The sequence below is a fragment of the Ovis canadensis genome, chromosome 24, assembly GCF_042477335.2.
Source record: "Ovis canadensis isolate MfBH-ARS-UI-01 breed Bighorn chromosome 24, ARS-UI_OviCan_v2, whole genome shotgun sequence".
NCBI lineage: Eukaryota > Metazoa > Chordata > Mammalia > Artiodactyla > Bovidae > Ovis > Ovis canadensis.
This window is the reverse complement of record NC_091268.1, coordinates 52,899,982-52,914,171: the sequence shown is the minus strand read 5'-3', so window position 1 is coordinate 52,914,171 and position 14,190 is coordinate 52,899,982. Positions and strand designations below refer to the sequence as shown.

At 44.5% G+C, this 14,190-nt stretch overlaps 1 protein-coding gene across 1 annotated transcript in view; it reads right to left on the bottom strand.

Moving 5' to 3' along the window:
• Window positions 1-14,190, bottom strand: part of BAIAP2L1 (BAR/IMD domain containing adaptor protein 2 like 1) — a 76,935-nt gene that overhangs the window by 28,626 nt on the left and 34,119 nt on the right. The gene's annotated exons all lie outside the window — the stretch shown is intronic.

The window sequence follows — 14,190 nt, the reverse complement described above, 5'->3', positions numbered from 1 at the left end:
CAAATTATTCTAACAACAGGACTTAACTCTCAATAGGAATTATCATTAGAAACCCTTCTGGATATTTTAGAATCAAGTCTTTTCAGGTAGGTGCAGAGCAAATGTAGTCCTACAATATCAGAGATCTAGTCTTACAATACCTAAGGTAATACCTAGTAAAAATGTCCATTCAGAAGATTTTAACTAAGTATTATTTTAAGTAGGGTGGAGATTTGGGGTTTAGGTGATAATTCTGTCATTAGATTGGTTCAGGAAGCAAACTGAATGTTCATTTTCTACTTCATTGTTGATTAGCAATGAAAAGAATTTGGCCTACCTGCTGTAAATAAGTGCTGTCAAGCTAAACAAAGTACAGGGTTTGTAATGAAGATAGTAAAAGTTGGATGTTAATGCACTTCTCTTATTTTAGTTAAAGGAACAATGTTAATTTATTCAAGTGTATATATTATGTATCAGATAATTGATCAGTTTTGCATCCATATTCAGATTGCAAGCAGTTGCCTTCTTACATGTGGGTGCAAAATACAGCATTAAAAGATTAGTTATGTCACGTGAGGTGCATTAACATTAATTATTCATTTTCCTTTTTCATCGCTTAGTAGATTAAGGCTAAAAGAACCATTTTGAAGCCAATAAAAATGAAAGCAAGCTCATTAGTGATAATGAATGAAGGTGACAACAGGTTATTTTTACAGAGTCACTAATGAACTGTAGGCATTTTCATTTAAACATTAAAAATGCTACACCTGAAAAATTTAAATTATTTAAATTAAAACAGGACCCCAAACACAACGATGAGGACAACACACATAAAAGTCACTGAGAAACAGTTTCGATTCAGTATTAATAGATAAAAACCATCTTAAAACTTTTCAAAAGACTACAGTTGTTTCGGCTTAAAGCAACTAGCTCTAATTAGGCAAGTTTAAAAACACGAAATAAAACAAAGATTCTGCTCCCAGGGGAAAGCCAGGAATCTAAACCCACACACCCCCAGTGCATGCTGGTTAGTTCTATTATGATGTGAATTTAAGGGAGACTCCACAAAATCCAGGATCCATTTCATTCTCTCTCTTACTCCACAGGGACAACGGGAACACAGAGCAAGAACAAGCAGAGTAACTTGGTGCTCTCACAGTTCAGCATTTTTTACCTTTCCCAGCTCAGAGGGGAGAGGACATCTCTGACACTCACAGGGGCAGCACGTGCAAGCTGCCTCACAGAAATGGCCTCGCTCAGTCCTCACCACCTCAGAGGAAGTAGCTCTGTTACCCACTGAGCGGAGGCGGGAGCTCAGACGGAGGCCTTGGAGGACTTTCCCCCAAATGACACAAGTCCTAAAGGCGGTGGGGCTGGAATCTGGACTCATGTCTGACCCCAAGCCTGCGCTCTTGACCCCCTTGCATCCTCACTCAAGCATGAGAAAGGACCTGGATTTTCCTACTGGGCCCCAAGGACGGAATGATGCCCAGCACGTGTGAAATACAGGGAAAGGCAAGTCTCCCAGCATCTGCTGGGACGCTTTAATTATTAGGGCTTTTTTAAATTGGAACAGCTGCCTGGGTTGGTGGGGGCAGTGTGTGGCTGCCATCAGAGAGGCACGGACACACTGGGGAGGGCTGGCCTGGTGGCTTGAAGCCATTTCAGCTCAACATGTCGGTTGTGTAGGAAGTAAAGCTAAAGTGGCAGGACTGCCTCACCAAGGCAACAGGTGACAACCAGCCTCCCGCACCTGTTGTGGCCCAAACACACATGGGCCCGAGTGGCCAGTCAAACAGAGTGGTCAGTGGCCAGCCTGCTTCTGGCACCTGAACTTTTCGAAACAAAAAGTGCTTTAGGAAAGGAGCCATCAAAAGATGATGACCCACCGCAAATGGCAGGGACCCCACGCCTGCAGCCCAGCTCACACTGGAGAAGGGCGCTCTGGAAAGGGTCCCCACTGGCAAGTTCCTGGGGCTGTAAGGCTTTCCGGGGGTGGGGAGGGCTGCTCCCTGCCTCCCTGGACCGTCTGTGAGGTGGACGTGTAAACAAACAGCCCCTGACAGAACCCGGCGAGACTCAGACAAGGACACAGAAGTGAAGCATCTGGCACGCTGTGATGCTCACAACTGCTGGCTTCCTTCCAGCCGAGGGAAGCCACGGGGCACACTGTCTCAGTGACCCTGGGGGAGTGAACGGGCCCATCTTGTCCACAGGGGTGGAGAACTACACGTTCACACAGGGGGCTCTGAACTCACACTTCCACTGGGTCCAGCAGACATCCAAGCCTGAGGCCTCTGAAAGCCACCCTGACCCCTACACCCCTGGCCCCCACACCTGGCGGCCAATGCCCGGCCCCGCCTGGCATTCCTGCTCGCCTGCACCGGCGCCACAGCCTCCCGCCCCGTCTCCCTGTTCCCACCCTCTACAGTCTCTTTGGGCAGAAGCCAGAGAGAGCCTTTTAAAGCCTAAGTCAAACCTTTTCATTCTGGGGTTCAAAATCTCTAGAAGCTCCCCACCCACCTCAGGTTAAAAGACAACAATTCTTACTGTGACCCACAAGGCCCCACGGGACGTGTCCCACCCCTGTAAGCCCCTCTCTAGCCCTCAGCCCCTCTCTCTCCAGCCCTAACTGCACCTCTACAGACTGGCTTCCAAACTGCGACCCAAGCTCACAAGGCTTTGGGAACGCTGCACTCCAGCCTCCAAGGCACTACTCTCCCTGGACATCTGCCTGCCACTCTCCCTCTTGCCGGTACCTCCTTGACCCCCTGCCCAAACTGGCTACATACCATCCCTCTTTTCCATCACTCATCGGCCCCTCACCTTATTACCACCTGGCAAATCAGACCTGTTTACCACCCGATAGAATGCAAGTTCCCAAGAGCAGGGACCTTTACCTGTTGATTTATCCCTAAGTGACCAGAACAACGCCTATCAATTGAACGCTCGCTGAATCGAACATGAAAGTGAAAGTGAAGTCGCTCAGTCGTGTCCGCCTCTTTGTGACCCTATGGACTGTAGCCCACCAGGCTCCTCCCTCCATGGGATTCTCCAGGCAGAGTACTGGAGTGGGTTGCCATTTTCTTCTCCAGGGGATCTTCCAGAACAGACCTATTCTGGAAGTCAAGAGTCCAGTTTTTAGTTGTAAAACCATGTCGTTTAGTTTGCCTCTTTAGTCATCTCATAATTTTTAATCTTTGAACTTATGCTCCTAAAACATCAGTCAGCTTTTCATCATGCAGAAACCTTTCAGTCCTAATAATGCTCTTGTTTCAATTTGAAATGAGACAGAAACACAGAACCTGTAGCCTATCACTCAAAATAATAACTCTAACCTATATATCCAAAATCTCCCATGATCCTCTCCACGAGCCCTGAATCCAGGCAGGCTGAACTCATCCCGCCCCTCTGCTCCCTCCAGTAGAATACACCCCTTTCCGTCTCTGGGCTGACCATGGAATTACAGCACCCCCTGACTCAGCACCTCCTCCACCTGCAGATAAGATCACCCCCTCCCATGGAATCCTATAGCTTTGTACCTTTCACTCTTGGCCCTTGGTCCTGTGTTAAAGCTACCTGTGTGTGTATTTTCATAATCTCCCATACTAAGCTGCAGATATCCTGAAGGTGGGGATCAAGTTTACTAAGCTTGTAAACGACAATCATGGTTTCAAGAAAGCCTAGAGAAGTCTGATTCATAGAGTCAGAAGGGAGGAGCCCAACACCCTTATCTGATATACTCATTCAGTCCATCAATAAACATTCCCAAGCTCATCCTGGAGCCTACTTCTTTCATCCTTGCCTCGCTGTGGGGGCAGACACCACTGGACTACCATCAGGATACCCAGCCTCAGAATCCTCTAGACATTACTGTAAGCACAGCTGTTCACAGCTCCTTAGCAGGTTTTCACAGAAGGACTTGTGCCAAGGCCATTTTCTGCACTGCACACAATGCTGGCTTCCGGGGACTTCCCCGGTGGTCCAGCGGCCAGGACTCTCAGCTCCCAGTGCAGGTGGCCAGGGTTCCATCCCTGGTCAGGGAACTAGATCCCACATGCCACAACTAAGAGTTTACATGCTGCAATTAAGACCCGGGGCAGCCAAATACATAGAAAATGCCAAGTGCTGGCTTCCGGGGACTTCCTTCCACTGGATTTCGGAACAATATGTGCACATCTTCTGCTGCACACCCAGGCTTCCAGGTTTTAAAGACTACTTTTGTAATTCGTTTTCTTCGTAGAAATCCAACTTTTGTCGGATCTGCTTTAAGGAGTACAAAATTCCAAATTCAAAATTACCCACAGAGTTTTTAAAGATGTCATGAAACTGAGAGGCCTTAAAGCTGAGACTTGAAGTCTATAGGAAACACTTCATTCACCAGGGAATCAACCAATTGAAATTTAAACCCCCAGCTTCACTACTAACTAGCCGTGTGAGATTATTTAACCTAAGTTCTCATTTTCTTGTTTATAAAAAGTGGGAACGATACCTCCCACCTCAGAGGACTGCTGTGAGAATTCAGTGAGACTTCTGAATTTTGTTTCCATTAATGCCAACAAAACTCATAAAAGGTCTTCTCTATTGAGGTGTAGCTGACTCGTCACACTGCATTAGTTCCAGGTGTACAACATGATGACGCAGCGTTTGCATCCGCTGCAGAACGACCACCATGAGGAGCCTAGTTGCCCTCTGCTGTCACACAGTGCTACCAACAAATCCTGTGTGCTAAGAAGTTTTACTCTCTTGGCAACTTTCAAATATACATGATGATATTACTGACTACAGTCATCTTGCTGTACATTACATCCCAATGACTCACTCATTTTACAACTCAAAGTGTGCACCTCAAAATTCATTCACCATGTTATTCATTCTGAATTGGGTGGGGCCAACTAAAACCCTTCAGAGGGCTGGGAAATGTGCACGACTAGCCTCTCAAATTATTACAATGTCTATTGTATTATTTTCAGTGTGACTTAGTTAGGGCACCCCATATACTGAAGGCTTAACAGAAGTGGCATTCTTATGTTTCTTGGCAACAGAATACACATAACCTAAATTCACCAATGGTGACATTAAGTACATTCACAATGTCGTACAACCATCAATTATCCAGTTCAAAAACGTTTCATCACCTGAAAAGGAAACCCTGTACCTATTAAGCAGTCACTCCCCCCCCCCCCCCCCCCCCCCCCGCCTCCCCTCCCTCAACCCCCAGCAACTACCAATCTGCTTTTTCTCTTAAGGACTTGCTGATTCGAATTTTTGAATGAGTGGAATCTTAAATATGTGGCCTTTTAATCTGGTTTCTGTCACTTGGGATGTTTTCAAGCTCCATCCATGTTTTAGCAAGCATCAAGACTTCATTCTTTTTTATGTGTGAGTGACATTCTATAGTGTGGATACACAGTATTTTATCTATTAATCAGCCACTAAGCGTTTGGGTGGTTTCCACCTTGTGCCTGCTGGGAATAATGTGAAAGTTCTGTGTGGGCATAAGACCTTTAAGGGGTGGAGTTGCTGGGTCATAAGTTCCTGTTTTGAGGAACTGATAAACTCTTTTTCAATGCAGTTGCTCCATTTCACATCCCCGTCCCCACGCCCCCCGCCCCCTCCTCCAACCAAAGCGCAAGAGTTCTCGTTTCTCTACCAACACATGCTGGCGTCTCTTTAATTACAGCCGCTGTTGGGTGTGGAGTGGTACCTCACTGTGGTTATGACGTGCAGATCCCTAATGGCTGATGATGCTGAGCATCTTTTCGTGTGCTCCTTGGCATTCTTCCTTTTTTTTTTTAAATTGAGGGATAGTTGATTTGCACTGGCCTCCTTACTTTTAATAATCTGTTAAGTCATTCAGACCAGGAAAGAGTACCTGAGGAAGTGCGTTTCCTTCCAAATGGCTGAAGACCAGAAACATTCAGAACCCCTCCTGGGCTCACAAGGAACCGTCCACGACCCCCACAGCGCCCCCAGTGTGCTTGAGAACAGGCGTCCGGCAGCGTCAGGGCAGGCCGCACCCACACCGCGATTCCGACCACTCCGGTCGCGGCTGCGACCCTCTCCCTTGACCCCTGTGGTCCTCCCCTCAGCCGGTCACAGCGGCCACACCCTGTGCGTCTGGAGCCTCTGACCAAAGCCACTCTTCCTTGGCGTAAAGTCCCTCCGCCTCCTCTTTCTGCGTTAGCACTTCGTGTTTTTGTTTCTGCCTCCTAATTTCAGGCCGAGCATAGCGCCACGAATAGAGTAAGCCGCCTGCGAGGGTTTGCGAGCCGGCACAGGCGTCAAAGGGACAAGGCGGTCACGGGGCAGCGCCCCGGGGGCCGCCCCACCTCTCGGAGACCTGACGATGGCGGCGCCCCCGACCCGCTGCTCTGCGGCAGCATTTCCTTCTCCGGGGGATCTTCCTGACTCAGGGACTGAACCCGCATCCCCTGCATGGCAGGTGGATTCTTTCCTGCTGAGCCACCGGGGAAGCCCTTTCATACCTGTGAAAAGTGAAAGCGAAGTCGCTCAGTCGTGTGTCCGACTCTTGTGACCCCATGGAGTGCAGCCTACCAGGCTCTGGTCCAGGGATTCTCCAGGCAAGAGTACTGCAGTGGGGTGCCATTTCCTTCTCCAGGGGATCTTCCCGACCCAGGGACTGAACCTGGGTCTCCCGCACTGCAGGCAGACGCTTTACCGTCTGAGCCGCCAGGGAAGCTTCATACCTGTATTTTTGCTAATTATAATACATCACCGCACATACGGTTGCTTCAAAGCTGGGAGAAGAAATATCTTTCTTATAACCTCTCTGTAGAAAGGTACAATTTACAATACAGAACACCTTCTCACAGTTTCAGAAATTTATATATACTTATATCAATATGCCTGGGGGCTTCCCAGGTGGCTCAGCGTAAAGACCCCACCTGCAATACCGAAGAGGCAGGTTCAATCGGGAAGATCCCCTGGAGGAGGGCATGGCATCCCATTCCAGTATTCTTGCCTGGAAAATCCCATGAAAAGAGAAGCCTGGTGAGCTGCAGTCCATGGGGTCACAAAGAGTTGGACATGACTGAAGCGACTGAGCATACCAGTGTGCCTAGATGATATATGGACTTCTGTGGTATGTGTTTATATAGATGTTATAAATTATATATTCACAAATTGTAAGCCCATCTTTCTCCATAGTTAGACCTTTTTTGCTTCAAAAGAGGAACAATTGCCACTTGAAAATTGAAATGGTAAGTCATTTACAAAGTTGGAATAAACGGTCATGTAATAAGTGTTTCTACTATGAAATACAAAGCCTTGATTATATCTGATGAAAAACACAAAATACAGACTTCCTGCATGAAGAATCAGTTTCAGATTGTATGATGCTTTACTATTTTACACAACCTTTTATTTGAACTATAATGGACAGGATGATCTGACACCATAAAATTAATCACGTCAGAAAAAGCTCCTCTTTTCAAGACACATAGAAAATTACATCAGCGTAATAGGCTGCACCGCTGGCAGACTTCCTGGGCTCCAATTAACCTGCCATTAACCAGATGAGGGACTTTGGCAAGTTATCTAACTCTCTTTGAATACCAGTATCTGTAAAATGAAAACAATAATAGCACCTGCTTTAGAGAATTATCACAGTGAGCAAAGGAGTTCATATGCATTTGGCAGGCACAAAGTTAAGCAAATAAAATAAATTCCTTATTAACTCTTTCCTATTTTTGTGGGAAAGAGTTTAATCTCTTTAAAGTGAGCCTTACATGCAACTAAAAGATAAATGGTTTTGATCAATAACAACTGCTTTGGCTCAACTTAGCTTTCTCATTGCCTCTGGTATTAATTCTATTTTACCTAAATTTTAGGAATCTGTTTGAGATACTTCTCTGAATAAACAACATTTCTTTAAAAATATTTTAGGTTTCCCACACCCTGCTCTTATTTTTAAGACCCAAGACCGTCAGGTTGGATTTTGAGTGTCATCAAGTCAAAAGAGTAATAAACATTTTTTTAATCTGCATATCAATAACAAAAGCAAACCTAACGATTGTCTAGGTTCCCTGATGCTGAAGAGATAAAATCTGTTTTGTGCTCAATTTAGGAAATTGGCCTAAACAATTTAATAGATGCTTCAAAATAATGTAATAGCTGGCTGAATTGGAACAAAGTAACATAGTCTAAATAGATGTAACCTTGAGGTTCTTACACCTCACAGGAAATCTGTCAGCTCCCCAAAGCAGTTTCCTTTTATTCCTTGAGAAATAAATGAGAACAAGCTTTATTTTTCTATGGTTTAAAGATGAAAAAAAGGATTCAAAGTTTCTTTTGAATATTTTGCCAAAATATTTTCCCCTGACCATTTCTGTTTTCCCTTTCCAACCTTTTCCATATTTTCTAAGTTTTAAAACATAAACGTCATTTGGTTTAAGGACAAAACTGGAAGTTTCAGACAAACTTCAGTTTCCTTTTTTAAACGAGCACTGTTCCTAGAGTGGAACTGTGTACCTGCGATAAAGATTTATGTGCACAGTTCCAGGTACACACCCTGACGACCTGAGTCACATGAACATTATTCATATGACTTACTCTTTGACAAACACAGTGGATTAAAATATTTTACCTGCCAAATCCTGGCTGCAGAGCTCTGGTCTTTGGCTTTGCGTTTGTTTGTTCGTTCCTCCCTCCTGACAGGGCAAGGCAGTTTTGCCCCTGAGCTGTTTGGCCGCTGTGGTTCCTGGGACTGTGCTGTGATGTGTGTGAAACCCCAGCACTTAGTAGCAGTCTGTAGGAACAATCCCAGAAAGTGCAGTCCTAAACCCAGGTGGTTAAGGAGCTGCTCTTTCTTTGGAGAGAAGGATATCGAACCCCTCACATGGTCGCTGGTCTTGACTTAAGCAACGGGATGGCCCTACAGGCCTTCCACTGTCAGATAAGGCCTGCAAGGGGCCAGGCCACAAACAGTTCAGGTCTCAGCGGCCAAAATCCTCTGCACCCTGACAGCAGCTGCAGACAACCACGAACAAGTGGGCCCGGCCGGGTCCCACTCACATCTCAGTTACCTATCGGTGCTGGCCACCCCTTGGCTCTAGTTTGCTCAGTTAAGGTATGACTGATGAAAGGTGAGGCTTCAGTAAAATGAATTTGAAGGCAATTTCAAAATATATGCTAATTATTATTAGAATCTTCAAGTGATAAGAGAGCATTTAGCACAAAAATGATTAAAATGTGGCATTTCTCTTGAATCATTAAAATATTTTTCTATCAGTTTCAATTACAGTTGAGAAAAAGTAATGACACATTTTCTCAATATTTTCTACAATAGGAGAACAGACTTTATTCATAAGGGACCTTTAAGTTTCAAAAGAAAACCATCAGGAATGGCTTCCTTGGGAAAAGGATATATAACTAACCTATAGAAAATTAAAACCTTCTGTTATTTCTTAAGTTTTAGACAATTAGAATAGCTTATAACTTTTAGATATTTAAAGTATTTTCTATAAAGTCTGAGTCACTTCCCCACAAAATTGGCAGAATACCTTTGTATGAGTATGACAGAAAATAAAGGAGCATTTCTATTGCTTTGCAAGTTCTAAATATCTTACAAGAGTTTTATCAAATGGTAAGTCCTATTATATCAACTATTTTTATTTTCTAAGAAGTAAACATAATTTAAATCAGAGAAGCTCCACTATTACTTGGCATTTCTACTTTTCATTTCTTGGTGACTTTCAATGACAAAACTTTTATACCTCCATAGGTGACCCCAATATGCAAGAGAACAATGAGATGACAAAAAAAAAAACCCTTTCAGAAAGACTCTCTCATGAATGATAATCAAGAGGCACTACAAAGCATCAGCAGAATTAGACTGTCAAGAACCCCCAACTACATAGATAATAAAAAGGATCAAAACAGAAAACAAAGTTTTTTTTAAAAGTTGATCAGCAAATGCAGTAACTAAAAGACAAATAACCCAATTAAAAATGGGCAAAGATCTGAACAGACCTTTCTCCAAAGATATGAAATGGCCAGTAAGAATGTGAAAAGATGCTTGATATCATTAACTACTAAGGAAATGTGAATCAAAAAAAGTCCAAATGCGGCAGTACTTCATACTTCCTAGAACGGCTGTAATAAAAACCAACAAACCAAACAAACAGACAGTAACAAGCGTTGGCAAAGATGTAGAGAAACTGGGCCCCTCATACACGGCTGGTAGAATGTATGTGCTCAGGTGCTCTAGCATGTCCAACTCTTTGTGGCCCCAAGGACTGAAGCTCTCCAGGCTCCACCTGTTCATGGAATTGTCCAGGCAAGAATACTGGAGTAGGTTGCTATTTCCTACTCCAGTGAATCTTCCCGAGCCAGGGACTGAACCCTATCTATCGTGTCTCCTGCATTGGCAGGCAGATTCTTTACCACTAGTGCTATCTGGGAAGTCTGGTGGAATGTATAACGGTGCATTCCATTTGAAAAACAATCTGGCAGTTCCTCAAAGGGTTATATTTAGAGTTACCATATGAACCAGCAATTCCACTCCTAACTGTATACCCAAGAGATGGAAAAATGTAGGTAAACACAAAATTTGTACACAAATGTTCATAGTAGCAGTATTTTTAGTCGCTAAGAGGGAGAAGAAACCCAAATGTCCATCAACTGATAAAATTAAATGTGGTAGATCTATACAATATTCCATTTATATGAAATGTTTAGCAAAACCATACCTATAATAGACAAAATATATTAATGGTTAAATATGGCTGGAGTTGGAGGTGAATGGGAAGTGACTGCTAATGGGTATGAGATTTCTTTTTGGAGTGAGAAAAATATTCTGAATTTGACTCTGATGATAATTTAAAACTTTGTGAATATACTAAAAATCACTAAACTATATTACTTTAATGGGTGAACTGTACTATGTATTAATTAGATCTCAGTAAAACAATTATAAAAATATAATAAAATTAATTTGGATAGTAATGAGACAGAATGAAATTGAAAACAACAGAATTGACTTGAAAAAATCTAAATGCCATAGACAGTAGGCCTTTTGAAAACACCGTATCTGAAAATGCACGGATAAAAATGTGTAAGACTTCCAAAAACATTTACAAAACAGTGCTAACAGAAATTTTTAAAGTTCCAAGTCAATTTTCCATTTCTTTATACATTTATAACTGACAGTAAGAGAGTTTTTAGTGTTTCTGACAAACATTTTTAAAGGTCACAGGACAATCATAATTTCTCCCACTGATTAAGATGGCTTTGCATAGTTTTAACTTGTATGGCCATCTTGTGGTCTTGCCTATATTTAAAATTAATGAGTTAAATGTATCATTTCAGAAATTAGAAAAGAACAGTAGAGTAATCCCAAAGATGGTACAAGGAAGAAATTAAGGGTAAGAGTAGAGATTAATGAAATAGAAAATGTAGATACAATAGAGAGAATTGAAAAAATCTGTTCAGGAGTAACCAAGGATAATCAAGGCAAAATGTATATTCTTATGAATATATCACCCACTTCATGGAAGAGAATAATGCTGATGAAAACAAGCGGCACAGATTTTTGAGTTCTCAAACACTTGTGAGCGTATGAAGTGATGAGAGAGGCATCTTTCTGGTCTAGGAGACTTCAGAACACACTCTCTCCTGTCTCCCAGCCACCCAGAATGAACCGCTCCCTCAGTCCTGCCCCACTCAGGAGGGGGCCTGCGGCAGTGCAGGCTGGCAGCGGCGCTGTAGCGATGCGAGCCTCACTGAGCCTCTCTCGGGCGATGGGCACCCCACGGGAAAGGAAGACCTGGCCGGCCTCCTGGCCTGCTCACAGGGTCGTTCCTGGGCAGCACCTGGGCTGCCCACCACACTCGCCTAGAGGTCACGACGTCACAGCCCCTGCCGCCTTGCTTGGCAGCAGCGCACATGGCTGCCCGCAGAGGTTATCTCAGCCCGAGCAGAGGCCATGACCACCACGCTGGCTCTTCTAGTCTACGGGCTCCCCGAGGAAACACGGGCTGAGCACCCACCCTCGGAAGTAGACCTGGGAGGTCATGTCCACTGCTCGGACTCCCGAGGATGAGACGAGGCAACGTGCTCACAGCACGCACCTACCAAGATCTGAGTTTCTACCTGAAACTCAGTCCAAAAGTTAAGCAACAGGCCTAAGAAGCCAAACGTTATGTCTGAACACTTCTCGTATTTCCATCTTCCTCGACCCATGACACCTGGTGTTCCTGGGTGGGCCCCTAGACCATGAGCTCGAAACAGCACCCGGGACGCCCCTCCCCAGGCTTTGGATGCTCGGACACCAACGATTCCTGGTCATCTCCTTCTCGAAGAGGTCCCCAATGAGCGGGTTCTATTTTCTTCCTCTTCAGTGACCTGACTGGCTACCTCTTTCCTTTCCCTTGGCCTCAGGGACGTGCAGTCAAGTGCGGAGGTGAGGAGCCCAGATTCTCAAGTCAGACCACCTGCTGTGTGGTCCGGGCACACACTCCCCTGCAGGTCTTAACACCGATACCACAAGGTCAGAAACCAGACGAGAGAATCTTCTTGAAAAACAAGAAAGACACAATCTACTTCAGGTCTTTCTCTTTCCCCTATGAACTGTCCTCTGCTCTTCCATACAGGAATTTAAACAGAAGCAGAGTAGTTTAGTCTAAACTTTAACAACAAAATAAACTAAGTGAATCAAAAGCAGAGTGTGTCAGGCCTCCAAAAGCAACTCCAACAAGGACAGAACTGTCCCATGGAATGGCTGCGAGTAGGAAATTAAGTATATGACACAGTGAATATACGTGAAAAGGACAACTTGGAACAGAAATGAAACACAGCAAGTAATTTCCATCCCCTCTGAATGAAACACATACGCACGAACGCTTTCCTCACTGAAGCTGAAGTTTTAAGACTATGTTTATAACAACACGGTTGCTGTGGAAACAGTTGATTCAACAGTATGAACTCACAGCTGAATCAAGTAAGGTGTGGAACAGAAGTCTTATTCAAACAGTGGCAAGAACCATAAAACATTAAAAAGGCACACGGAATGACGGTGAGTCAAAGCACCATATGTTTTAACCTAAGGATCAGGCATTTTTTTTGCCTGATGCCTGACACAAATAGGATGTTTCTTTTTAATTAAGTTCTATTTTTGGAACCCTATAATCAGTCCAATCATCCCGCAAACATCCTAAGTTTTACTGCTTCTGTCCACATAACAGCATGTAATTTTTTTTGACACTGTGTATTTTATTAAATTCATCCACTTTGAATGGGGTTACCAGAAATCAGATCTTGCCAGAGCATGCAGAAGTTATGGCACCAACAGAAGACAACTCAGGGTTTTGAAAATTTTCTGCATGTAACCGATTCTATTACATATCGCACTACTGGCTTATTCATCATTTAGCATCACTTCAGGCTTAGCTTTTGGCTACAGGTTTCAAGACTATGAACTCTTTAAGTACAAAAGGTGTCAGAGAATGTTAACAAGGGCCCAGATCCACTGCCTTACCCAGCAGCCCAGCCTCCAACCCCAGAACCGTCACCACACCTCGAACTTGTTCCGTGGCTTTTATGGGTCAGTTAAGAGCTTTCCAAGCGATCTTGGAAAAACACTGTATCTAAAAAACCCTCAAGATACTTAGCACAGAAACCCATTATCTGAACCTTAAACACATGCTCCTTTGCCCCTCCTCTGCTTCGCGGTCCACTTTTTAACTGGAGAGGGACGTACTTTTCTTTAAAAAGGAAGTACACACACTGTACCAATCCTTTCCTCTGGCTTTCTGAACCCTTCAAATTCTGACACATACTGTAAGTCTGAAATGTTACCCTTTGTCAAGTAAGATGTATTCAACAAGTTTTTAAAATGATGCTTCTATGTGAGGCTCTGGAGACGGCACAGTGAGCGAGCTTTGTACGGAGAAGCCTCAGCGCGCCCGGGTGTGGTTGCCCGCACCCTCCGCGAGTGCACAGGGGATCCATTCATACCAGCAAAGCCGGAAAAATCACAACCCAGGGCAACTGGGGAAGCAGCGACGGCCAAGAGCAGAGCGTAAAGGAGCCGGACTCTGCGGGGTGACTCACAGGAAACGCTCTGCCAGCGGCGGGAGGCCCGGTGCTCACCCCTCCAGTTAGGAATCTAGGTCAAGGCTCCTGGGCTTCATGCTTCAGGGGGGACCTGGGGCCCAAACCTCAGGGGCAGAAGCGCAGTTCCCAGCGGCC